This window comes from Bombina bombina, chromosome 5 (genome assembly GCF_027579735.1).
Source record: "Bombina bombina isolate aBomBom1 chromosome 5, aBomBom1.pri, whole genome shotgun sequence".
NCBI classification, from domain to species: Eukaryota; Metazoa; Chordata; class Amphibia; order Anura; family Bombinatoridae; genus Bombina; species Bombina bombina.
Window position 1 is genome coordinate 743538596 of NC_069503.1, and position 14353 is coordinate 743552948.

Here is a 14353-nt window from a genome sequence, read left to right on the forward strand (position 1 = left end):
CATGTGGGTACAGTGTCCCTTTAAGAACACAAAATACAATCTTAAAATACAAATCCAAAACATTGCAAATAAATAACCAATATATCTTTACAAGTTGGTAATATAACATAAAAAATAAACAGTGAACACTCCTTTCAAAATAGCAAAACTTTATTTATTAACTGATTGTTTTCCTCTCTTTAGCAGTGGCTTTCTCAAGACACACAATGCAAGGAGCAAGATGGTGGTTCATTCCAGTACATAAAAAGTTACTATTCAAAACAAATACATGAAGGTTTCACACATAAAAACATAGACAGTGCCAACACAAATATACACAATCACCATTATTCTGCCAACTGTCAGAAAACACCCCTAGACAAAAAGGCACAGGTATTGTCCTTTACTGCTTCCCTGCAATGCATTGCTGTATAATAACATTTTCAGCAAGTTGTTAAAGGGCAATGTATTCAGGCAAGCAGCAGACACACCCTTTCATATGGGCTGAACTCTTTGAGGCCGAATTATGAAAGGTCTTGCGGACCTGATCCGACAGTGCGGAACAGGTCCGCAAGACCTCGCTGAATGCGGAGAGCAATACGCTCTCCGTATTCAGCATTGCACCAGCAGCTCACAAGAGCTGCTGGTGCAACGCTGCCCCCTGCTGACTCGTGGCCAATCGGCCGCCAGCAGGGAGGTGTCAATCAACCCGATCACATTCGATCGTGTTGAATTGCGGCAATGTCTGCCGCCTGCTCAGAGCAGGCGGACAGGGTTATAGAGCAGCAGTGTTTAGAAACACGACCCTTCAAGCTCCATACGGAGCTTGATAAATGGGCCTCTTTCTCTCTTATACCCCATTGACAGGTTGATTTTTTCTGCTGCCTTGTTCACATAGCTTTTCTATTTATGTGAATTATTCATATATTCTGTAAGGTGGTGCTTTCAACAGGCAAATGTATTTATTTCAAATTACAAACTTAAAAGGACATTTTAGGGCCAGATTACAAGTGGAGCACAAATGTTTAAGTGATAAGGGGTTTATCGCAAGTGTTTGTGCTCGTTGAGCTTACTACTCATATTATGAGTTGAAAGTTAAATGCAATCGCAATTGAGGCTAGAATGATTACAAAATAGAATGATTACAAAATAAAAAGTTGCACAAACCACATCAAAAATACACTATGACGTATAGTTACACTCATAATAACACCATCTAATAAAAATTATTAAAACAATATTGCACACAAAAGGATCAAAGATATGAGTTCTCAAGTGTTAGAAAAAAAAAGGCAGGCAAAGGGCCTTAACATTAAGATATATACATATACATGTCTAAAGCTATCTATGTATGTATATAGTATACGTATGTATATATATATATATATATATATATATGTGTGTGTGTGTGTGTGTACATATGTATTTATATGTGTATATATGTATTTTCAGACATATAAACGCATAAATACATATGTACACATTTATAGACAAATATAGAAGGACATTGGAGCCCTCTGAAAACATGAACAAAACATATTTATGCAATATTCATTTTAATTAAGTGTTAAAGTGTATATTTACTGTAAATATTTCACATTTCAATGTTCTGTATTTTTAAATAGATATTCCTAAATATATCTATATATATCTATACCTATATGCAATCATCTATATATATATATATATATATATATATATAGTTATACACGTATATATATAAATAGATTATTTATGAATGGATAGAACATTGGAATGTAAATTATTAATATTTTGATGTCTGGTTAGTGCACATGAGACTATGCGATAGGGTTTGAGCGAGAGTGGGATGTTAGTTTTTTTTTTTTATAATTTTTTCTCCATTAACTTCTAGATGAATGCGATATTGTAAGTTTGCATTTTGTGCTTGTTAGGTTAGCGTGAGAGCGTTAACAGTATACTTTTAACTCATAATATGAGCTCAACCCAACGAGCATAAAAAGCTTACTTCTAGCACAATTAACGCTTTAGTTGGAGCGTTATTTAGTAATCTGGCCCATAGTGTTCCAATAACATGCTCTAATCCAGTGATGGCGAACCTTGGCACTCCAGATGTTTCATAACTACATTTCCCTTACTGCTTAGGCACTCTGAAGTCCAGTGAAGCATCATGGGAAATGTAGTTATGAAACATCTGGAGTGCCAAGGTTCACCATCACTGCTCTAATTCATTAGAAGATGTAATTTCAACTTTAGTGATGCTGTAATGATATGACTTTAAAGAGACAGTCTACACCAGAATTTGTATTGTTTAAAAAGATAGATAATCCCTTTATTAACCATACCCTAGTTTTGCATAACCAACACAGTTATATAAATACACTTTTTGCCTCAGTGATTATCTTGTATCTAAGCCTCTGCAAACTGCCCCCTTATTTCAGTTCTTTTGACAGACATCCATTTTAGCCAATCAAAACTGGCTCACTGGAACTTTACGTGCGTGAGCACAGTGTTATATATATGACACACATAAACTAACACCCTCTAGTGGTGAAAAACTGTCAAACTGCCCTGAGAGAAGAGGCAGCCTTCAAGGGCTTAGAAATTAGCACATGAACCTCCTAGGTTTAGCTTTCAACTAAGAATACCAAAGAACAAAGCATAATTAGTGATAAAAGTAAATTGGAAAGTTGTTTAAAATGACATTCTATATCTGAATCATGAAAGTTTATCTTGGACTAGACTGTCCCTTTAAACCCTGCAAAGCGTTAAACACACGCTTAAAGTCCCCTTTTGAACTCAGGACCAGAGCGGAAACTGCCACTGATCCAATTAGCAGGGGGGTTAAACACATATCATTACAGAGCTACTAGTGTTAAAATTAACTATAATAGTATAATAGACCGTTAAGGTAAAGAAGCCATTTGTAAATATTTTGATACAGCAAGTAAAATGTATAATTGGGAAAAATGTGGTCCAAAAGGCTGGCCTGTTCCTAAAACTAAATAACCTAAAAACTAACTGAATAAATGACTTATTTTCAAATATATTTTGCAAGTCGCTTAATATCAGAATTTGTAATTGATGTAACTTCACAATTTGATATAAACTCCAGATAAAAAAAAACTTGGAAACTGAATTTTAGAACATTATTTTTCCATCTTGACATCAATTCTGTGACTTAAAAACATATAATGATATAGTAGAGAAAATGCAATCTTATCTGTCTGAATTTTCTTTTTTTTTTGTGTTCTAAAATGCAAATAATAATCTAACTATAAACCAATGATCATTTAAAATCACAGTAATGATAGTAAGAATGGAAATTAGGTTAACAAGTAAGGTGAAAAACATCACAAAGCTATTTTGAAGCTAAATATTTTTTCTTATTATTAACAGACTTTACTGTTTAAAACAAGGATACATTTGAACTTCAGTCCTGTTCAGTCTTTCCATAGGTGAGGAAATTTCACCTTGTAGAATTTGCTGAAGGTACTATTAAAGGGACAGTCTACACATGAATATTTATTGTTTTAAAAAATAGATAATCCCTGTATTACCTATTACCTAGTTTTGCATAACCACAGTTATATTAATACACTTTTTACCTCTGTGATTATCTTGTATCTAAGCCTCTGCAAACTGCCCCTTATTTCAGTTCTTTTGACAGACTTGCATTTTAGCCAATTAGTGCGGGCTCCTAGGAACTCCACTTGCGTGAGCGCAGTGTTATCTATGTGAAACACATGAACTAACACCATCTAGTGGTGAAAAACTGTCAAAATGCCCTGAGCTAAGAGGCGGCCTTCAAGGGCTTAGAAATTAGCATATGAGCCTCCTAGATTTAGCTTTAAACTAAGAATACCAAGGCCTAGATTTGGAGTTTTGTCGGTAACGACCCGAAAAACTAACGCCGGCTTTTTTCTGGCCGCACCATAAAAATAACTCTGGTATTGAGAGTCCACATAAAGGCTGCGTTAGGCTCCAAAAAAGGAGCGTAGAGCATTTTTAATGCAGCTTCAACTCTCGATACCAGAGTTGCTTACGGACGTGGCCAGCCTCAAAAACGTGCTCGTGCACGATTCCCCCATAGGAAACAATGGGGCTGTTTGAGCTGAAAAAAAACCTAACACCTGCAAAAAAGCCGCGTTCAGCTCCTAACGCAGCCCCATTGTTTGCTATGGGGAAACACTTCTACGTCTGCACCTAACATGTACTCCGAGTCTAAACACCCCTAGCATTACACTTATTAACCCCTATTCTGCCGCCCCCGCTATCGCTGAGCCCTGCATATTATTTTTAATCCCTAATCTGCTGCTCTGTAAACCGCCGCTACTTACATTATCCCTATGTACCCCTAATCTGCTGCCCTAACACCGCCGACCCCTATATTATATTTATTAACCCCTAATCTGCCCCCCACAAAGTCGCCTCCACCTGCCTACACTTATTAACCCCTAATCTGCCGACCGGACCTGAGCGATACTATAATAAAGTTATTAACCCCTAATCCGCCTCACTAACCCTATCATAAATAGTATTAACCCCTAATCTGCCCTCCCTAACATCGCCGACACCTAACTTCAATTATTAACCCCTAATCTGCCGACCGGAGCTCACCGCTATTCTAATAAATGTATTAACCCCTAAAGCTAAGTCTAACCCTAACACTAACACCCCCCTAAATTAAATATAATTTAAATCTAACGAAATTAATTATCTCTTATTAAATAAATTATTCCTATTTAAAGCTAAATAGTTAAAATAATTACAAATTTACCTGTAAAAGAAATCCTAACCTAAGTTAAAATTAAACCTAACACTATACTATTAATAAATTAATTAAATAAACTACCTACAATTACCTACAATTAACCTAACACTAGACTATCAATAAATTAATTAAATAAAATTGCTACAAATAAATACAATTAAATAAACTTGCTAAAGTACAAAAAATAAAAAAGAACTAAGTTACAAAAAATAAAAAAATATTTACAAACATAAGAAAAATATTACAACAATTTTAAACTAATTACACCTACTCTAAGCCCCCTAATAAAATAACAAAGCCCCCCAAAATAAAAAAAATGCCCTACCCTATTCTAAATAACTAAAGTTCAAAGCTCTTTTACCTTACCAGCCCTGAACAGGGCCCTTTGCGGGGCATGCCCCAAGAAGTTCAGCTCTTTTGCCTGTAAAAGAAAAAATACAATACCCAAGCCCCCCAACATTACAACCCACCACCCACATACCCCTAATCTAACCCAAACCCCCCTTAAATAAACCTAACACTAAGCCCCTAAAGATCTTCCTACCTTAACTTCACCATACCAGGTTCACCGATCCGTCCTGAAGAGCTCCTCCGATGTCCTGATCCAAGCCCAAGCGGGGGGCTGAAGAGGTCCATGATCCGGCTGAAGTCTTCCTCCAAGCGGGAGCTGAAGAGGTCCATGATCCGGATGAAGTCTTCTATCAACGGCATCTTCAATCTTCTTTCTTCCGGATCCATCTTGCAGACCTCCGACGCGGAACATCCTGCTGGGCCGACGGACTAAAGACTAATGACGGTTCCTTTAAGGGACGTCATCCAAGATGGCGTCCCTCGAATTCCGATTGGCTGATAGGATTCTATCAGCCAATCGGAATTAAGGTAGGAATATTCTGATTGGCTGATGGAATCAGCCAATCAGATTCAAGTTCAATCCGATCAGCCAATAGAATGCGAGCTCAATCTGATTGGCTGATTGGATCAGCCAATCGGATTGAACTTGATTCTGATTGGCTGATTCCATCAGCCAATCAGAATATTCCTACCTTAATTCCGATTGGCTGATAGAATCCTATCAGCCAATCGGAATTCGAGGGACGCCATCTTGGATGACGTCCCTTAAAGGAACCGTCATTCGTCTTTAGTCCGTCGGCCCAGCAGGATGTTCCGCGTCGGAGGTCTGCAACATAGATCCGGAAGAAAGAAGATTGAAGATGCCGTTGATAGAAGACTTCATCCGGATCATGGACCTCTTCAGCTCCCGCTTGGATGAAGACTTCATCCGGATCATGGACCTCTTCAGCCCCCCGCTTGGGCTTGGATCAGGACATCGGAGGAGCTCTTCTGGACGGATCGGTGTGATACCCGGTGAGGTGAAGACAAGGTAGGATGATCTTCAGGGGCTTAGTGTTAGGTTTATTTAAGGGGGGTTTGGGTTAGATTAGGGGTATGTGGGTGGTGGGTTGTAATGTTGGTGGGCTTGGGTATTGTATTTTTTCTTTTACAGGCAAAAGAGCTGAACTTCTTGGGGCATGCCCCGCAAAGGGCCCTGTTCAGGGCTGGTAAGGTAAAAGAGCTTTGAACTTTAGTTATTTAGAATAGGGTAGGGCATTTTTTTATTTTGGGGGGCTTTGTTATTTTATTAGGGGGCTTAGAGTAGGTGTAATTAGTTTAAAATTGTTGTAATATTTTTCTTATGTTTGTAAATATTTTTTTATTTTTTGTAACTTAGTTCTTTTTTATTTTTTGTACTTTAGCAAGTTTATTTAATTGTATTTATTTGTAGCAATTGTATTTAATTAATTTATTGATAGTGTAGTGTTAGGTTAATTGTAGGTAATTGTAGGTAGTTTATTTAATTAATTTATTGATAGTATAGTGTTAGGTTTAATTGTAACTTAGGTTAGGATTTCTTTTACAGGTAAATTTGTAATTATTTTAACTATTTTAGCTATTAAATAGTTCTTAACTATTTAATAGCTATTGTACCTGGTTAAAATAAATACAAAGTTACCTGTAAAATAAATATAAATCCTAAAATAGCTATAATATAATTATAATTTATATTGTAGCTATATTAGGATTTATTTTACAGGTAAGTATTTAGCTTTAAATAGGAATAATTTATTTAATAAGAGATAATTAATTCCGTTAGATTTAAATTATATTTAATTTAGGGGGGTGTTAGTGTTAGGGTTAGACTTAGCTTTAGGGGTTAATCCATTTATTAGAATAGCGGTGAGCTCCGGTCGGCAGATTAGGGGTTAATAATTGAAGTTAGGTGTCGGTGATGTTAGGGAGGGCAGATTAGGGGTTAATACTATTTATTATAGGGTTAGTGAGGCGGATTAGGGGTTAATAACTTTATTATAGTAGCGGTGCGGTCCGCTCGGCAGATTAGGGGTTAATAAGTGTAGGCAGGTGGAGGCGACGTTGAGGGGGGCAGATTAGGGGTTAATAAATATAATATAGGGGTCGGCGGTGTTAGGGGCAGCAGATTAGGGGTACATAAGGATAACGTAGGTGGCGGCGCTTTGCGGTCGGCAGATTAGGGGTTAATAAGTGTAGGTAGGTGGAGGCGACGTTGTGGGGGGCAGGTTAGGGGTTAATAAATATAATACAGGGGTCGGCGGTGTTAGGGGCAGCAGATTAGGGGTACATAAGGATAACGTAGGTGGCGGTCGGCAGATTAGGGGTTAAAAAAATTATTCAAGTGGCGGCGATGTGGGGGGGCCTCGGTTTAGGGGTGCATAGGTAGTTTATGGGTGTTAGTGTACTTTAGAGTACAGTAGTTAAGAGCTTTATGAACCGGCGTTAGCCCAGAAAGCTCTTAACTACTGACTTTTTTCCTGCGGCTGGAGTTTTGTCGTTAGATGTCTAACGCTCACTTCAGAAACGACTCTAAATACCGGAGTTAGAAAGATCCCATTGAAAAGATAGGATACGCAATTGACGTAAGGGGATCTGCGGTATGGAAAAGTCGCGGCTGAAAAGTGAGCGTTAGACCCTATTTTGAGTGACTCCAAATACCGGCGGTAGCCTAAAACCAGCGTTAGGAGCCTCTAACACTGGTTTTCACGGCTACCGCCAAACTCCAAATCTAGGCCCAAGAAAACAAAGCAACATTGTTGATAGAAGTAAAGTGGAAAATTGTTTAAAATTGCATGCCCTATCTGAATAATGAAAGTTTGTTTTGGACTAGACCCTTTCAATATTCTAATCCCATCTAAGCAAAATTTGTTTTTTTTTTACCCAAAAATTACAGAACAGGTTAGCTTTATTTTTTTGAGGTTTTAAGTGTCAATTTTGCTGATTAGCTTACAAGCCTTTGAAAAACTGCTTTAAACACAGAACAATATTTTTGTTCCATTCTGCAGCCATGATATCTTCTATATTTTCTGAAAGTTTCTTTTAAACTGTTTGATTCTTATCATTTGCTGCTTTGATGACTAGGTTGGTATGGCTGATGTATTTTTAGACTGTGTGAGAGCTCAACAGATAATTACTATTCTCTGTAGTCATTTTCATTGAAATGCAGTCCCAGTCTACGTTCCATGTAATTTTCAAAAATTGTATTTGCCTTATAAGGCTGCTATATACAATACTGAAATCTACATAAATACAAACTATACTTTTTCTGTTATCAAAATATACATAAAGTCTTTTTTGAATCCAACTTTTATAACCTGTAGTAAATTAAACTAAAAAATATTTAATTTAACCTATCTTACTAAGGCATTTTAGTAATGCCAGCACTATCCCATGTGCAAAGCATCTGGTTAAACTCATTATAATATTAATGAGACATTTAATTAGTGTAGCTAAGAAGGGTGCTTTAAATATTATCACTTTCCAGTTGGGGCTTTCTCAGCTTAGCTAAGTTATAGGGCTCCTGCAAAATTAGTCAGATTGTTACTGTGCAAATGAGAACTGCTAAAGGCATAATGTTAAAGAGACAAAATAAAGGAAATTGAACTGTGCATTAGCATAGTGGAATAAGAAATTACCATTTCTTAAAAATAAATTGCTAGTGGGGTGTCTGTGAACACTAACATAGCATTTGCATATTTAGTGCCATTCAAATCTCATGCTTGTCATTTTTTTAACATGAAGCCAAAAAAATATGTATATTGTAAGACATTGATTGATAAAGTCTAGGAATTATTAATCTTCAGGGTATTATTATGTCCTGCTGAAAAAAAATAAGTACAAAATCGTCATGGTGTGTAACTATTTTTCTGTTCACAAACTGAAATCAGAAGAAATATTCTTTCATCACCATTACAATGAGAGCAAGTTATTTGTGTATGGTTAATAAAGATGTGTTTTGTTAGTTTTTTTTATACTTTAGAATATAAATTTGTTTTTTTCTAAGGAATAAATGAACAACTAACAGTACAAATCATTGGCTGTTGTAGAAACTATTAGAAAGTACAAATGTTTTATATTAACATAAACAATTACAATTGTTTAGTGTATGAATTTACAGAATAAATCATAAATATATTCTATACTTTTTTAATCTGGGGATAAATAGTATGTTCATACAGTAAATGTCTCGACTTTTTTTTTTTTAGTCCTATTTATTTTTAATAGCTTTGTTTTCCTGTCTATGGAGGCCACTAATGTATATGCTCAACAACGAGTACTGAAACTTTCATGCTCTATAATCACCATATTTCACTTGTCTATGGATGGGAAGGCACCGCTCAATTTCTGAAGTTGTGATGGCAAGTTCAGAACCCCAGTGTTTCAGGCTTGCAAGAGCATACCTGATACGCTTGTTAAGTAGCTGCAGTCTTCAGACCGCTGCTACTTAACCTCTCCACCACCTAAAGTGTGGCAGATTTAAATTATCCAAAACTGGATGATTGACAGCCCCTGCTTTCATGCAATTGGCTGCAAGTGAACAGGGGGCAGCATTGCACAAGTAGTGATGCCCGCGGACAGCCTTCATCATGATAGCAAACCTCTTCCACCGACAGATGATAAATGGAGCCCTATATATCTAAGAAAAACATAGCTATACAATTAAGTTTGCAGGTCAGAAATTTAACAACAATGAATTATGTTTGTATTTTTATGCTTGTGGGATGTAACATTATTCACCAATACAACTGTTGGAGTTGTCTTTATTAGCTATTGAACAACCTGCCACATGCATAGTAGGAAACAAAAATACAGATCGTATTAGTTTCAGTTTTAATTTAAACAGCTTTTGTGTAACCTTTTTAGTGCAAATATATATTACCATGTTTAAATAGTGCTTTTTAATATGCTCAATATAAATGTTTTTGGTTGAATGTCCATTTGAGAATTAAATAAGAACAAATGAATTAGATGACATAAATGCTCTTTCTTATCTGGAACTGGTTTATTAATGTGTAATGCACTGAAGCTTAATCTTAACAATAGGCTGCTCTTTTACTGATAGCTTATTGTACACATTTGCTACAATTATGAATCACATTCTCTTTCTATGCAGGATTAATTGCTTGAGATATCAGTTTGGGGTTTACACAACGGTACTAATATTTAAAAGTTCAGTTGCAATATAATTTGCTGTATTACACTCTTTAAAAATTAGTGAAGTACAGAAATGCACATGGAATGGTTTGAAAAGCAAATTTCCATATTATAACTAAAAAGTCTCTAATTTCCTGCTCATAAATAGTGATGTCGCGAACTGAAAATTTTCCATTCGCGAACGGCGGACTCGAACTTCCGCAACTGTTTGCGAACGGGCGAACCGTGCAAACCGCCATTGACTTCGATAGGCAGGCGAATTTTAAAACCCACAGGGACTCTTTCTGGCCACAATAGTGATGGAAAAGTTGTTTCAAGGGGACTAACACCTGGACTGTGGCATGCCGGAGGGGAATCCATGGCAAAACTCCCACGGAAAATTACATAGTTGATGCAGAGTCTGGTTTTAATCCATAAAGGGCATAAATCACCTAACATTCCTAAATTGTTTGGAATAACGTGCTTTAAAACATCAGGTATGATGTTGTATCGATCAGGTAGTGTAAGGGTTACGCCCGCTTCAGAGTGACAGACCAAACTCCCTGTTTAACACACCGCAAACAACCGCAAACAGTCCATTTGCACAACCACAAGATAGATAGATTTGATAGATACATAGATACATAGATTAGATAGATAGATCAATAGATGCAATATACATTTGATAGATACGATACATAGATAGATAGATTTGATAGATATATAATTTCCCAGACAGAGAATTACAAGACGTGCGGTCTGAGATCCATGGTAAGGTTCCCAGAGGCAGTTGCGGCGCCAGGGGACGTGTATATGACATGGATTTTAGGAACCGGGAGATGGAAAAAGATGCTTGGTCGGTCCTCCTACTTCAAATTTGGGGCACTGTGCGTGCAATCTACTGTGCCACCAGATATGAGTGGTGTGTTAAGTAGTACTATTCTTATCAGTTTAATACCTGTTACTCCCCCTATCGGGGGAGGTGCATATGGCATGGATTTTAGGAACCGGGAGATGGAAAAAGATGCTTGGTCGATCCATTAGATTACACTAGCAGACTGATGTTTCATAGTCAAAAAAGTTTTTTTTTAAAAAAAATTTACACTACTGTTACAACAGATATGAGTGGTGGCACTTAGCAAGTGGGCCTGGCACACACGCTGGCAGGCAGGCAACTGCAATTAGATTACACTAGCAGACTGATGTTTCACAGTCAAAAAAGTTTTTTTTACAAAATTTACACTACTGTTATAACAGATATGAGTGGTGGCACTTAGCAAGTGAGCCTGGCACACACGCTGGCAGGCAAGCAACTGCTATTAGATTACACTAGCAGACTGATGTTTCACATTCAAAAAATTTTTTTTTTTAAATTTACACTACTGTTACAACAGATATGAGTGGTGGCACTAGTTGGCAAGTGGGCCTGGCACACACACTGGCAGACAGACAGGCAACTGCAATTAGATTACACTAGCAGACTGATGTTTCACAGTCAAAAAAGTTTTTTTTTTTAAATTTACACTACTGTTACAACAGATATGAGTGGTGGCACTAGTTGGCAAGTGGGCCTGGCACACACGCTGACAGGCAGGCAACTGCAATTAGATTACACTAGCAGACTGATGTTTCACAGTCAAAAAAGTTTTTTTAAAAAAAATTTACACTACTGTTACAACAGATATGAGTGGTGGCACTTAGCAAGTGGGCCTGGCACAGACATTGGCAGGCAGGCAACTGCAATTAGATTACACTAGCAGACTGATGTTTCACAGTCAAAAAAGTTTTTTTTTACAAAATTTACACTACTGTTACAACAGATATGAGTGGTGGCACTAGTTGGCAAGTGAGCCTGGCACACACGCTGGCAGGCAGGCAACTGCTATTAGATTACACTAGCAGACTGATGTTTCACAGTCAAAAAAGTTTTTTTTTTTATATTTACACTACTGTTACAACAGATATGAGTGGTGGCACTGCAGGCAGGCAACTGCAATTAGATTACAACTAGCAGACTGATGTTTCACAGTCAAAATTACACAGGCAAAAAAAAAAAAAGACTGATGTTCTAGCCCTAAAAAGGGCTTTTTGGGGTGCTGTCCTTACAGCAGAGATCAGATGAGTCCTTCAGGACTGTAGTGAACACTGAATACACTAGCCTAGCTATCAATTTCCCTATAAAATCAGCAGCAGCTACACTATCCCTCCTCTCACTAAGAATGCAGGATCAGAATGAATCTAAAGTGGCTGCTGTCCAGGAGCTGGGAGGGTATGGGAGGGAGTGTCTGCTGCTGATTGGCTGAAATGTGTCTGCAGACTGTGAGATACAGGGTCAAAGTTTACTCAATGATGACGAATAGGGGGCGGATTGAACATCGCATATGTTCGCCCTCCGCGGCAAATGCGAACAAGCTATGTTCGCCGGGAACTATTCGGCGGCTAACTATTCGCGACATCACTACTCATAAATTCAGTTGTCAACTTGTCATGTGTCCCACTATAAAACCCCAATAACATGGATACATCAGTCCTGATCCTATTAGATAACAGTTATTATCTAATGAAAGGACAACCATATCATTTTATATTTACACTTTTATCAATTATCAATCTGTGCTTGTATCAATAAAACCTACACTATCACCTACAACCACAATGTATATAAAATTTGCTGAAAGATATGCAAGATAATGTAATATACATTAACAGAACACTGTTTAAAAGTTTAAAACTTTTCTACATAACAATAAAATTTGTTGAATTTATTTTAAATTCAGTAAAATGAAAAATATCTAAGAACTGAAACAGTAGAATATTTTCAAATATTTTTTTTTCAGAAATACTTGAGACTCCAAAATGTTTCTATTTTTTCAAAAGACTTTGAGGCCTATTTATCAAGCCGTCAACCGCAAATACGCTGGAATTCCGCAGCGTAATTGTGGAGAGTCTGATTTCCCTTATTTATCAAAGCCTACAGACCGGCAAAAGTTGAAATTTGTGACGTAACATACGATCTGCCGGTCTCAGTACGACACAGATTGATGCTTACGTCATTGCAGATGTTCCGAATGCAAATTCAACACTATCTGACTACTTTTGCTAGTTATCAAATATCTACCAGGTACGCTTGCCACTATTCCGGCCCAGCGTACCTGCTTTTCAATCCGCCGCCCTGGAGGTGGCAAATGCCATAGGAATCGATGGGAGTCTGAAAGCAGCGAAAGCTCATGTTCGCTGCTGCCTGATATCCCATTGATTCCTAGGGGAGAATAAAAGTTGTGTTTATACCTAACACCATAAAATAACCCCTGAGTCTAAACACCCCTAATCTTCTGCTCCCTACATTATATTTATTAACCCCTAATCTGCTGCCCCGCCACCCCTGCCACCTACATTACAGTTATTAACCCCTAATCTGCCGCCCTGACACCACGACACTGACATTACAGTTATTAACCCCTAATCTGCCGCCCCGACACCGCCGCCACCTACATTATACTTATTAACCCCTAATCTGTCGCCCCTACATGGCAGCCACCTACATAATGTTATTAACCTCTATCCCTCCGCTCCCGGAGCCCACCACAACTAAATAAATATATTAACCCCTAAACCCCTGGCCTCCCACATCACTACCACTTACTAAACCTATTAACCCCTAAACTGCCAGCCCCCCATATCGCTATAAACTAAATTAACCTATTAACCCCTAAACCTAACAACCTGCTAACTTTACATTAAAATTACAACATCCCTATCTTATAATAAATTTAAACTTACCTTTAAATTTAAATTAAACTATATTAAACTATGAATTAATCTACCCTATTAGACTAAAATTACATTAAACTATATTAAATTAATAATTAATCTACCCTAACTGTTATACTAAAATTACATTAAACTACAAATTAAATTAAATATATTATATAGTTAAAAACCTAACCCTACTCAAATTATTTAAATCTACAATAAAAAATTACTAAGTTACAAAAAATAACAAACACAGTTACAAAAAAAAATAAACACTAAGTTACACAAAAGAAAAAAATAATTATCAAATATTTAAACTAATTACACCTAATCTAAGAGCCCTATGAAAATTAAAAAGCCCCCCCA